Source organism: Diceros bicornis (assembly GCF_020826845.1).
Source record: "Diceros bicornis minor isolate mBicDic1 chromosome 13 unlocalized genomic scaffold, mDicBic1.mat.cur SUPER_13_unloc_1, whole genome shotgun sequence".
NCBI lineage: Eukaryota > Metazoa > Chordata > Mammalia > Perissodactyla > Rhinocerotidae > Diceros > Diceros bicornis.
The window spans coordinates 16,984,243-16,999,338 of record NW_026690866.1 but is presented as its reverse complement, the minus strand read 5'-3'; positions in this window follow the sequence as shown (position 1 = coordinate 16,999,338).

The window sequence follows — 15,096 nt, the reverse complement described above, 5'->3', positions numbered from 1 at the left end:
ACAGGACTGGATCAGCAGCTACAGGGAGAGGGTCTGCAGTGGCAGTGATAAAACCCTCAGAGCCACCAGAGGACCCAGTTTCAATCCCGGGAGAACAATCCTATCCACCATGTCCTGCAGCAGACCAGGAGGCAGCTGAGGGCCGAGCCTCCAAGCAGAGTGCGCCATCCCCTGCACAGGCTTCTGTAGGATACTAGGAGGCAGAAGAGGCCCAAACCTCTGTGCAAGGAGAGCCATCCCCTGCACAGCCTCCTGCAGGAGACGAGGAGGCAGCTGAGATCCCTGCCTCCATGCAGGGAGCGCCATAACCTGCACAGGCTCTTGCAGGAGACAGGGAGGCAGTTGAGGCCCCAGCATCCGTGCAGGCAGAGCCATTCCCTGCATCGGCTCATGCAGGAGAACAGGAGGCAGCTGAGGCCCCAGCCTCTGTGCAGGGAGAGCCATCCCCTGCACAGGCTCCTGCAGGAGATAGGGAGGCAGCTGAGGCCAAATTCTGCAGCCTGGGAGAACTGGCTCGTAAACCTCCCTCATTAGCACCTCCAATCCCACCTGTTCCACCTGCTCCGTTACCACACATTTCCTTCCCCACACTGCTTCTTGTATTTGTTTCTTTCTTGGTTCTTTTCATTGCTTTGTTTTTATTGTTTATAACTTGAATATTTAAAATAAATTTAACTTTCATCTTTTAACAATTTATTGTTTTTAATTTATATTGTACACTTCATGAGCATCAAGTACATTCACAATGCTGTGCATCCATCACCATTGTCTGGGTTCAGAATATTTCATTCTCCAAAAGGAATCCATGTTCTAAAAGCAGTCACTCCCGATTTCTCGCTCAGTCCCTGGCAACCCCTAATCAGTTTTCTGTCACTGTTTCTTTTTTTTTTTTCAATCTGTTCTGAATGTTTCCTATAAGTGAAATCATGCCGTAGATGAACATTGTGTCTGCCCACTCATTTTCACACGGCCTGATAGCTTTTCATTTTCTGTTTTTATTTGAAATATAATTTCTCTAAATTGATAGGAAAATCCCAGATGGAGTCTAGACTTGATGTATCAAAGAAAGCCCTTTTGGTAAATATGTGCATAATCTTGGGGTACAGACTGTTGTTCTAAGTGGGACACCAGAGCCAGAAGCCACACATGAAATGCGTTGCTCTTCGTGTGGCCAAAGCAAAAACAAGAAAAGGGTTGAAAGCTGGAAAGACAAACCATAAACCGGAATGTATCCTCATAACACAAGGCCAGGGAAAGGTTACGCCTACTTGTGGTCCAAAAAAATTCTTGAAAGTCAGAGTTTTAAAAAGAGATTAATAGCAAACACATTCTACACCAACGAGAGGTGCTACACAGGGGCAGCATGTGTCAGAGATGCTCGAGCTCCCCGAGGAGGAGATGCACACATGGAGACACTGTGGAGAGGGCACTGGGCCCCATCAGATGGGCAGGGCTCCAGTGTGGTGACGACAAGCCCTGGTGACAATGTGAGGAAGCAGAGGCCCCAGTAGACCCCAAGAGACAAGTGTGAAAGGACACTCCTCTCTGTGGACTAGCCTGCAGGACCCATCGCTGTCCCCAGGGGCACACCTGTGCTGGCAGTGCAGATCCCAGGACTTCATCCCACAGAAATTCCTGCCCAACTTTTCAAACAAACAAGCTGATTAAGAAATGGGCAGAGGAAAACATGCAAATGTCCAAGTACATGAAAGGCGCTCATTATAACTAATAATCAAAGAAATCCCACTAATATTAGGCAATCCCACTTCTAGGTATGTATCCAAAGGAGATGAAAACAGAATCTTGAAGAGATATCTACACTCCCATGATTATTGTAGCATTATTAACAGTAGGCAAAATATGAAAGCAATCGAAGTATCTATCCACAGATGAATGGGTAAAGATGTGGTGTACACTATTGAATATTATTCAATCATGAGTAAGAATAAAATTCTGCTATTTTCAACAACATGGATAGAATACGAGGGCACTATGCTAAACGAAACAAGCCAAAGAGAAAAAGGCAATGCCTGATATTGCTTATATGTGGAATCTGAATAAAAAAGTCAAACTTATAGAAACAGAGAGTTGAAAAGTGGGCTGGGGTTGGGGGAAATAGGGAGATGTTGGTAAATGAGTACAAATTTTCATCTCTAAGACGAATAAGGTCTGAGGATATAATGTAAATCATGTTGACTATAGTTGCTAACACTGTATTGTGTAATTGAAACTTGCTAAGAGAGTAGAGCTTAAATATTCTCAACAATAAAAGGAGATAAATGTGTGAAGGGATGGATGTGTTAATTAACTAGATGGGGGGATCCTTTTACAATGTATAGGTATATTAAATCATCATAATGTACACTTTAAATATCTTACAACTTTATTTGTCAATTGTACCTCTATAAAACTGTAATTTAAAAGAGAGACAGAATGAAAAGAAACAATGAAATAAACAATTATCTATATATTTCTAAAATTGAAATCAGACACGAGTCTTTCTATCCATAAATGTTTTGCATCGTAAAATAAATAAATAAAGAGAAATAGTGGAACAAAAATATGAGTCAAACGTCCTAACACAAAGAGAAGAAACATGCTTGAAAGTAGTAACAGGAGAGATAACCTACAAAGATGACAATGAATTCTCCATTGTTTTTTGATTTTTGGTGTTTTTTTGGTGAGGAAGATTGGCCCTGAGCTATCATCTGTGTCAATCTCCGTCTATTTTGCATGTGTGATGCTGTCACAGCATGACTTGAGAAGCAGGGTGTAGGTCCATGACTGGGATCCGAACCCGTGAACCCCAGGCCACTAAAGTGGAACACATGAACTTAACCACTATGCCACCAGGCCGGCCCCTGAACTTCTCCAGTTTTAATAGCCATAATCCATAGAAATAAAACATTAAGTGTTCAGGGGAAAAACATATTCAAGCTAGAATTCTATAGTTAGCTAAAATATTTTAAATGAACAAGTGTAAAACAAAATAATTTCACAAGTCAAAATTTGATTTCTAAAGTGTACACTTGAACATGAAGAAAAATTTCCCCTCTATGACGATTTGAAAATCAAAATAAAAGTGTAGGAAACTTGTAAACATATGAGAATATCCAAACAAGTTGAATACAGAATGAAATAAACACAAAGAAATTTCTATCACAGGTTTCGGTAACTAGATATATTAAACTATAATTCCATACATTTTAGTTAAATCAGAGGGCAAAATCTGTGCTAGCAATAATTTTTTTTTTTGTTAGTGAATAGTTGCCCTGAGCTTAAACCTGTTTCCAATCTTCCTCTTTTTTTTACTTGAGGAACATTGGCCCTGAACTAACATCTGTGCCAATCTTCCTCTATTGTGTATGTGGGTCATTGCCTCAGAATGGCTGATGAGTGCTGTAGGTTTCCTCCTGGGATTGAAACCCATGAACCTGGGCCACCGAAGTAGAGCACGCCAAATTAACCACTGCACCATGGTGCAGGCTCCTAGCAGGAATTTTAATTGATGACAGAGGATCTATTGTCAAGACAACTTTTCATTGGGAATGTTAAAAATTGATGTTACCTTTACAACCTATTTTTTTTTAAATGTTGACTATGCTTTTGTCAGAACCGATTAACACCAAAGCATAGACAGCAGCATAGAGATTGAGCACAAGCCACTGGACATCTGAGAAGATGGATCATGTTCTCATAACAAGGATGAAGAGGATGAAAAGATTAACTCCACTTAGTACATGATCACAAAGAAACTCACCAGCAGAAGGATGGTCTGGGTGGCCCTTTTCTCTCTAGAGGCTTTTGGGGAGAGGTTGTTGCTGTGAATGTGCTGGGACCATATCGGATGCCTGAATAAGTGAATCATCATATACGTACTTGGGACCAGCATAATTCCTACAAAGAAGTAGTCCCTGGATATCAGAGTGGGAAACAGGTCACTGATGAGTAGAGATCACTGGGGAAAGTGAGCAGTGTTTACTGAGAATCAGAAGATTAGTCTGGGTCACATTGGAAGAAGCAACAGTGTAGATCAGGTTACCATTGCAAGATACACTTAAGGACCATAGGAAGAAGAAAATATGCACAATTTAATTTGTGAATTTATGTTTCCACCTAGCCAGCCAGGATGTGCTGGGGCTGATGGTAATGGCCGAGAGCATGCTCAGGAGGACTACAGATGGAGATACATCTAATCACCCTGCTTACAAGAAAATACACCTTACATTTGAAGTCCTTCCAAAAATTTAGTTACTAAAATGTCTGGCGACACCAAAAATACTAAAACGAGAAGCATCAGTATGCACATGAGGGTCAGGGGACTGTTGGTGAAGTATGTAGACTTCTGACTAAGACACAGAATTGTGAAGATTCAGAAGAAAAGGAGGAAGCTGTTCGTTGAGGATCCAATGCCAGCTTGGAAAAGAAACTTTTCTTAATGGTAACGTGAGTGGAAAGTGTGTTCATCTTAATGGCAAAGATGAAACGTATATTTTGTTTGTCTGAAAGAAATAAAAAACATCAATATTACTTATTTCTTGGTCGAAGTCATATTTATCATCTTTTTTATTTCATCCAATAACTTTTGATATATCCTAAATATCTCCTATAAATTCTAAAATAATCAGCCTCACTATTATTTTACATGTGCAATATTATAATAGATTTGAGAAATAATAGGTATGTAAAACCTACATATTACATTTTGACTCATAATCATGCCTGAGTAAGGTGTCCACTATCTATACTTCTTTAATTCCTGGGTATTCCTCTTTAGTAAGCATTTCTTTGTTATTTTTCCTTCTTTTGTTTAATATTTACCACCCATAACGTTGATAGGCACAGAAAAATTATTCAGTGTTTTTTGTGCAAGTGAAGTGAAGTAAGTGGGAAAAGATTCACCAAAAAAAAAGAGAACGTTTCCACGTTTTCTGGAATTTGTAAAATTCTGACTTATTTTCTATAACCAACGCTTGGGAGAGATAATGGAGTAATTTCAAGAATTTTAAGCAATTTTTTGGGGGGTTTCAAGTGAAAGGAGACTGGAGTCCCTTAATGTCAATCTGTTTTTTTAAAAAGTCCTAATGGGACATGACAATATTCAAATCCTATATTTGTTTACTGTTACTTCTGTAATAATTTACTAATAACTTGATGATTTAAACAACAGAAAATTTTTATCTACAGTTTTGGCAGTCTGAAGCCTGAAAAGATTTCACTAGTTTAAAGTCAAGGTCTCTGCAGGGCTGCATTCCTATATGGAGACTTTAGGGATAATCTATTTCCTTTACTTATCATACTTATAGAGGCCACATATTTCTTGGCTTGTAGGTCCCTTATAATTTCAAAGCCAGCAATAAACAATTGAGTCTTTTTTACATAGCCTCACTCAGGCACTGTGTCTCTTGACCCATTGTTCCACAGTTAAGGCCCTTTGTGATTACGTTGGGCCCATCCAGATAATCCAAGCTAATCTATCTTAAAGTCAGTTTATTAATAACTTTAATTCAACCTACAAGTTTAATTCTTCTTCAAATAATCTAATATATTGATAGGTACTGAGAAGCAATATGTTGACATATTTTGGGGGCTATTATTATGCTTAGCATAAGTCCTCTTAATGTTATCTCCTCAAAATCGTCTTGACTCTCTCCCAGGTTAGTTTCCATCTCACATACCCTTTATGAAAACTCTCTTCATCTCAGTAGGGAATTTCTAAATTTCAACTAAATTATCAAGAGCATAAACACAACTTTTCTCCACCTTATGATATCCATGTGGTGGCATCAAAATGAACAAACACTGATCCTTTTCTTGAGACTGTCCTTCACACAGGAACACACACCAAAAACTTGAAAAATACTTAGGTCACCAGTAGTAAAGATTATTCCCTTTAACTCTTCTAAGTGATGAAATGTTTATTTATTTATTTATTTATTTATTTATTTATTTATTTATTTATCTATTTATGTATTTATTTATTCATGCATACTTATATATATACATACTTTGGTGAGAACATTTATTTTCTACCCTCTTAACAAATTTCAATTAAAAAATACAGTGTTATTGACTACAGTTGCACCCTGTTATACATTAGATTCCCAGAATTTATTTATCTTATAACTGAATGTTTGTACGCTTTTACTAATTTCTCTCTATTTCCCCCACACCGCAGTCCCTGGAAAACACATTCAACTCTCTGTTTCTATAAGATTGAATGATTTTCTTATATTTTTCACACATAAATGATACCAAAGAGTATTTGTCGTCCTCCGTTTTGCTTATTTCACTTCTCATAATGAACTCCAAGTTCATCCATGTTGGCACAAATAGAAGGATTTCCTTGTTTTTAAGGCCGAATGACATTCTTTTGTATATGTATCTATATACAACATGTGTATATATATCACATTTTTTATCCATTCTTCTGTCAACAGACACCTTGTTTCCATACCTCCTTTAACTCTTAAGCAAGATATATCTAACATCAGAACCTATTGTGAAAATTTCACTAAAGAATTTTAAAAATTATTTTCATGTATCACTTGCCCTGGATGCAAGCAGCAATATTGTCTCCAATTAACTCAATCTAGAGTTTAGAAAAAATCATATGTATAACATCAAAATAAAGAAAAAAAACTAACATTCATTCATATTCTTCTTTTGAGGTTGGTGAATGTTTGGTTGTGTTTTCAAGGTTGCTTGAAATATAAATATAAATGTGAAGGCAACTTTACCGTATTCGTTTATTACTTCTAAAAGTTTTCTGGTGGATTCTTTAGGGTTTTCTCTATATAAAATCATGTCATCTGCAAATACTGACAGTTTCACTTCTTCCTTTCCAAATTGTGTCCCTTTTATTTCTTTTTCTTGACTGATTGCTCTGGCTAGGACTTCCAGTACTATGTCAAATAGGAGTGGTGAGAGTGTGCATCCTTGTCTGGTTCCTGTTCTCACTCAAGTGAGGCTCCTGAGTTAACTGATGCTGAGCCTGGATTGGGGAGGACAATAGATCCCATAAATTGGAGTTACCAGGCAGAATACAAGGGGCTTACTTACATTTCAATTTCAGATATAAACAAATAATTTTTTAGTAGAAATATGTCCCAAATATTGCAGAAAATTTTGCATGCAAATACACAAATATTTCCTGCTTATACACACACAAAAATTTGTTGTTTAACTGAAATTCAAGTTTAACTGAGTTTCTTGCATTTTTGTTTTCTGAATCTGGCAACTCTACTTTGGAATAATTGTGGGATTTGGAATAACATGGTACAGACTGTGGAAGAAATAGAATAGGATAAAAATTTATTGATGACACATGTAAGTTGATCAGAGTGTAAAGGAGAACTGGGCTTGAACTGATTCATAAAAAAATCATCATTCTTAATTTACAACACTGCACTCACGTTGAGAGGTACAATGAGGTGCTCATGGGTTTGAGGGTGAAGCCCCTGAGCACACTCAAGAGACAGACAATGCAGATCATGTTCATTTTTATTATAGTGTCTATATTTTACGTTAAAAATTAAAATTCTATACCCCAACGAATATAATAACTGTGAATAACTATGGGAAAATAACACCATTAAATAAACCAGGAATGAAATACTGATCATAAAACTGATGGGCCTAGATCAGACACCTGAAGGAAAGAGAAAGAATGTAATGAAAGTAAGAAGTCATTTTTAAGAAACTAAACACTACTTTATGAGACAGCAAATATTTTATTTTGAGAAAATGAATTTTGGTAATTTTTTTCCACGTCTTTATAACTACATTTTATATTTAGGATTGTTTTATTTATGAATGATATCATTTCTGTACAGGTCTTTGCACTCTGTCTGGTTTTGATAAAATTATATAACCTCCATCATAAAATAACATATCAGGCTTTACTATATTATTACATGAATCAATAATTTTATTTTCACCATCAATTTTGTCATGTTATATGAACAGCCTTGTAAAATCTGTTATGAGTGATTTTACATCAACAACATAAAGCCATCATGAGAATTGCAGGTGGCAAGTAGCAAGAGTTAGCAACATGGGAAACACAGTTGGCAATTTGGGGAAGGAAAATACTTTCCAATGTAGGTGAGTTCCATCAAAAGACCTTTATGAAATGTAACAATACTAGAAGAATATATAATAAGCATTACATACTTCTGAATAATTGGAATACATGTACTATTCTTTGGCAACTGAACAAAGTGTACGATGCAGTTGGAAGCACAATGTTTGCTGACAAGATAGTCATAATTGCAACCCACTTAATTTTCAGCTTTCCTGAGAAAAAAGACAGATTGTCAACGTGTCACTGCAGAGGTCAGATACAGAGAAACAAGGCGATGAACACTTATCACGTGGTACAAATTTTAAGAAAACTAGCAAATTGTGTCTGGAAATGTGTTTTTCTACTTACAATCAATAAGATACCAGAAAAGTTTAATAATGTTTTTGTTTCCTAAGGGCTTGTAAAGTCTTCTAACATAACAACCCTGTGATTCACAGTAACAACAATATGAGAGTTATAACAATTACTAACTATATCAACTGTTGAATTTGGAAGAAAATGGAGACCGTGTTTTCTGTTTCCCAGACACTCTGTTCAGGATCAATTCAGGCCAACAGTCTCAGACATTCTCTCTCCTAAATGCCTGCAAATCTTTGACCTTTTAAGACAAATGTTTTCCAGACAAGCTTAAAATTCTCTAATATTCATAGACATTAATAGGGGTTTTATATTAATCAAGTTTCTTGAAATTTTGAAGCCCTCTTGAGCCAGAAATTGACCATCACCATCATAATCACTTTCTCCATTTTGTTTACAACAGTATCCTGATACCATCTTCACTCTCTTCCATTTTAAAGACATGTGGTACTAAAAACAAAAGAAAAGAAAAACTATCTTTACTGATACAGACAATGTCAACATGAAACTTTCACAATTCAACCATTAAATTGAAATTTACTTGCCATTTTTTGTGAACATATGCTCTAAAGAGCAATTTATAATTTAAAACTTTCAGAAGAAGCACTATATATTAACTTTGATCCTACACTCGTAAAAGTGCTACAATATGTCAGACACTGTGCCAGACATAGACCAAAGGTCTCTCAGGGTTTAGATGTTAACATTTAGAAAATGGCTATAATAACTTCAATATATTTTTTAAAAGAGAGAAAAAACCTATTAAATATCCATCTCACTTTCTGGTTTTTCTATTTTAGAAAAGGAACTATTAAAATTAAGGGCCTTCTGTATATCTTCTTTGGAGAAATGTCTGTTCAGGTCTTTTGCCCATTTTTTAATTGGGTTAGTAGTTTTTTTTGTTGTTGAGATGCATGAGTTCTTTATATATTTTGGAGATAGAGCCATTATCAGATGTATGGTTTTCAAATATCTTCTCCCAATTGGTAGGTTGTCTTTTCATTTTGTTGATGGTTTCCTTGGCTGTGCAGAAGCTTTTTAGTTTGATGTAGTCCCATTTGTTTATTTTTTCTATTGTTTCTCTTGCCCGGTCAGACATGGTGCTTGAAAATATGTTGCTAAGACCGATGTCGAAGAGCATACTGCTTAGGTTTTCTTCTAGAAGTTTCATAGTTTCAGGTCTTACATTCAAGTCTTTAATCCATTTGGAGTTAATTTTTGTGTATGGTGTAAGGTAAGGGTCTACTTTCATTTTTTTGCATGTGGCTACCCAGTTTTCAAACACTATGGTTGAAGAGACTTTCTTTTCTCCACTGTAGATACACAGATGGCCAACAGACACATGAAAAGATGTTCAAAATCATTAACTATCAGGGAAATGCAAATCAAAACTTCAACGAGATATTACCTCACACCCGTCAGAATGGTTATAATTAACAAGACAGGAAACATCATATGTTGGAGAGGATGTGGAGAGAAGGGAACTCTCATACACTGCTGGTGGGAGTGAAAACTGGTGCAGCCACTATGGAAAACAGTATGGACATTCCTCAAAAAATCAAGGATAGAACTACCATATGATCCAGCTATTCCACTGCTGGGTATTTATCCAAAGAACTTGAAAACACCAATGCATAAAGACACATGCACCCCTGTGTTCATTACAGCGTTATTCACAATAGCCAAGACTTGGAAGCAACCTAAGTGTCCATCAAGGGACGAATGGATAAAGAATATGTGGTATATATACACAATGGAATACTACTCAGCCATAAGAAATGATGAAATCCAGCCATTTGTGACAACATGGATGGACATTGAGGGTATTATGCAAAGCGAAATAAGTCATAGGGAGAAGGTCAAATACCTTATGATTTCCTTCGTTAAGTATTAGATAATAACAGCAATAAACAAACACATAGAGACAGAGACTGGCTTGGTGGTTACCAGAGGGGAAGGGGGGAGGGGAGAGGGCCAAAGGGATAATTTGGCACATGTGTGTGGTGATGGGTTGTAATTAGTATTTCGGTGGTGAACATGATGTAATCTATGCAGAAATAGAAGTATAATGATGTACACCTGAAATTTCTACAATGTTATAAACCAATGTTACTGCAATAAACAAACAAAAAAATAAAATTAAATTAAATTAAGGACCTTAGGGACAACTTGAAAATAGAGTATAAATAATGAGTTAGTCATAGAACGTTAAAATTATTTAGAAGTAGGTCATTGGAAATCATTTATAAAGGTGTTAAGAGCTCTCGCCATCATTTCATAGCCTCCGATCCAACCCCTTTCACTGAGAACTCTGGAACTTCTGATAGACAATTACAAACTCTCAACTTCTTCTCAGAGCATTCTCTCAAATTCTGTGTCCTATCTGAAACCACTCTTTCCCCCACAGTCCACCTACATAATTGCTGTTGATTCATTTACACTCCTTCTGACATCCCACTGCTATTTCTAAACACTCGTTTTTAAAATTTTGCTTATTTGAAGCTTGTATAATTTGGCAATGTCACCTTCTCCCTCTTCTAGTCACTGTTATATACTGACCTCATCTCGGTCCTTTTCCATTATTCACCAAAGATATGACTACCTGACCACAAAATTTGTAATCCCTGTGAGTCTTAACTATACACGTCGATAATTCATCCACTACTTGGCTCCTCAGTTCTTTGCTTCCCTTCCATAAAGGAACGGCCATGCTGATCCTTCCATCATCTGACATTTTCTATTATCAATAATCGAAAATTGAAACATCCACCTCTCTGAATACTACCTCATCTTCTTTCAGTTTGCTTGTTCAATTACGTTCACTTCATCTCCCGCAATTATTCTTCAATCTCGTCAGGATGTACAGTGCCATGAGGCCTTTAGCCCTTTCCTTACATCACTTCCTTTTGTATTCACTGTGATCCATCATCCCTCCCAAAATCACTAATATCCTAAACTCCCTTGAAATATGTTTATTGTTGTTTTGTTTCTGCACCTTTCTAGAAAAATCTCAATCCTGCACCAATCTATTACCCCATTTCACCATTCACTTAATTGAGCAGCTGAATACTGCTATAGAAAGCTATGCTAGACTAACCTGGCATCACTATAAATTCATAACTAAAAGCCTTTAAAATGTACCAATCCTAACTTACACATTCTCTGTCAACTTTCTTTCCCTAGTGACTATTCCAAATCTTTTCCACTCTTCTCAAACCATGGATCCTCCTCATAGTCCCCTTCATTCTCAGTAGACAACCTTACCTCCGACTTCCAGTTACAAATCTATCTTCCTCTCCTTCTCTCTGTTCTTACCTTAAAGGAAGTGTCCTTCCTCCTATCTGAGGCAATCAGACCACTTGCATTTTGGATTATATTACTTCCTGTATTCTCAACTAACAATCCTGTCCCACTTCTTTTCAACGAGATCCTTTCCAAGGACTTTTAAATGAGCTCATCTTAATAAAGGTTTCCCAGAAACCCACATCCCCTTTCAGTTTCTGCCCCATCTGTCCTCTTCCCTTTACCAATATACGTTTTGGAGAGGTGCTGATTCTCAACACAGTCTCCTTTTCCCCACAAATCACTCATTCTCAATGTTCTCCTTTCACTCCACAGAATAAATCTAGCTAAGGTCATAAATAATCTACAAGTGACCATATGACATGATGAAACTTTGTACCTTTGGCTCTCGTTAAACTAGTCTCTCATTTCCCCTCTATCTTTCCTCTTATTCCTTCCCAGTTTCCTTTCTAGAAAAGTTGGGGATCCTGCCTCTACCAGATCACTAGTTGAGTTTCCCAATACTCCTCACTAGCTCCAGGATAAATACAAAAAAGTTTTAACATGACTGTCTTAGTTAGACTCTACCAAAGTACCGTGGACTGGGTGGCTTATAAATAAGAGAAATTTATTCCTCACAGTTCTGGAGGCTGGACATCCAAGGTCAGGGTCTTAATATAGCTGGGTTCTGGTGAAAGCCCTCTTGCAAGTTGTAGGCTGCTGACTTCTTGTGTCCTCACGTGGCAAAAAGAGAGCCAGAGATTTCTATGGGGTCCCTTCTATAAGGGCACTAATCTCTTTATATAGATTCTACCCTCATGACCTAATTACCTCCCAAAGTCCTCACCTCCTAATACCATCAAATTGAGAGTTAAGATTTCAACATATGACTTTCTGGAGGACATAAACATTCAGTCCATTGCAATGACCTACATAATCCTGCACAATGTGGTCCCTGGTTCCTTCTCTAGCCTAACATCATACCATTCTTCATCTATCTTTTTATTCCTATCCATTCTTTCTTCCAGTTGCTTGAAATTGCCCGGTTCCTTTTGCATGGCCTTAACACTTGTTTTTCTCCTCTAATTAAAACTCTTTTCACCACCAATCTCCCCTTCATTTGGTTAATGCTTTTCTATCTCTCAGCTCAAGGATCATGTCCTCAGAGAAATATTTATAACACCACCTCTGCCCGCAGGTTAGGTCAGGTCCCGTTTTTATGTGCCCTTATGGTACCTTGATCATTTGCTTCAGAACGTTGATCCCAGTTGGTGATTATGTATTCATCAGAGTGTTTAATGTGTTTGCCTCATTAGACTGTAGACTCCATAATAGTGTCCCACAGGGCCTTGAGGAGCCGTTCATTTTTCAATCCGTTATTCACACTGTTCTTCAGATTGGACAATTTTTATCTATAACCAATTATATGAATTCTTTCCTCATTCATTTTTATTCTGCTATTGAGTCTGTGTAGTGAATTTTTTATTTACTGTATTTTTTAGTACAAAATTTTTAGTTGCTTTTTTTATATACTTAAATTTAAACACAAAGGATGTTTTATTCTTACGTGAGAAAGTACACATTTCAAACATTAATATCATTCATCAATCAGACTCATTCACGCATAAGAAATTTTTGTATAGCTATTATAAAGTCTCTGACAAATAATTCTAAATATCCTCAGTACGAAGCATCGGGTTTCTTTAAGCATACAGCTTGATATGTCATCACCTAGAAACCACAAGGAAGAACACATGGAAGTCTGCAAAGGAGCAGCAGGGTTTAAGGGGTAATTTGGATCATGTTGAAATAGACCTCTGCAATAAATTTCTTATTGCATGTTTGCTCAACTCTCTGAGAAAGAAAGTGGTTATATGAACATGAAACAAACCGAAAATCTTGAGATTCATGGAGCTTTCATAGACCCAAACAAATGCATCTGTTTAATATATTATACTTAGCACTTAATGTTATTGCCAAGTTTGGGTTTACACAAAACACTCATATGAATATCTACAATGTAGCAGTTATTTCTGAACTTGTACTTCTGGAAACTCACTGGGATGGACGAGCATATTTTCCATGCTGTCATTATTGAAAAACATCTTGGCAAAAATAACAGAAAAGTAAACGAGGGCTTTGGAGTATAGTTGGGAAACGCATAAAGATTCTGGAACTAAAAGTCACAGAATTTCCTCAGCTAAGTGTTTATTCTGTCTTGGCATAAATACAATGAAAATATTCTAATATTAATCACAATGAATCATATCCCAAGAATATGGGAGCTAATGGTAAAGGGGGCTGGAAGAAGTTTCCTCACAGGCAGAAAGTTTTACGAAACCATTTACAGGGAGTCAAGGTGTTCTACTTTTCTGAAAACATCAAAAATATCATGACGTGTTGAATTATGACAGTGGTTCCTTTTTTCATGGTAAACATTCTTTTTACTCAAAATTTTATAATACACATCTCATGTTCTAATCACAGTTATTTTAGTAGCTACATAAAATTCATTCAGATTGTTTTCTAATATACTTAACCATTTCCATATTGTATAAGTTATTTACAGATTTTTTAAAGTTATTTTAGTGAGGTAATAATGGTTTACAACATGTATAATTTCTGGTGTACATTGTTATTTATCAATTTCTGTAAAGACTGCATCATGTTCACCACCAATAGTCTAATTTTTATCCAACACCGTATACATGTGCCCCTTTACCTCTTTTTCGCAGACCCCCACCCCCTTCCCCTCTGGTGCCCAGTAATCTATTCTCTTTATCCATATGTTTGTTTATCTGCCAAATATGAGTGAAATCATGTGGTATTTCTCTTTCTCTGTCTGGCTTATTTTTGCTTAATATAATACCTACAAGGTCCACCCATGTTTTTGCAAATGGGACGATTTTGTTTTTGTTAGGGCTGAGTAGTATTCCATTGTATATATATATACCACATCTTCTTTATGCATTCATCCATTAATGAGCTCTTGAGTTGCTTCCACGTCTTGGCTACTGTGAACAATGCTGCAGTGAACGTGCAGAGAAAGTGCTTAAGTCTCTTTGAATTGTTGATTTAGAGTTCTTTGTTTTTTTTTCTTTTTTTTATTGATGTTTTAATGGTTTCTAACATTGTGAAATTTTGGGTTGTACTTTTTTTTTGTCCATCACCATATATATGACTCCCTTCACCCCTTGTGCCCACCCCCCACCCCCACTGCCCCTGGTAACCACAGTCCAGTTTTCTCTGTCCATGTGTTGGTTTATATTCCACATATGAGTGAGATCATACAGTGTTTGTCTTTCTCTTTCTGGCTTATTTCACTTAACATAATACGCTCCAGGCCCATCCATGTTGTTGCAAATGGGACG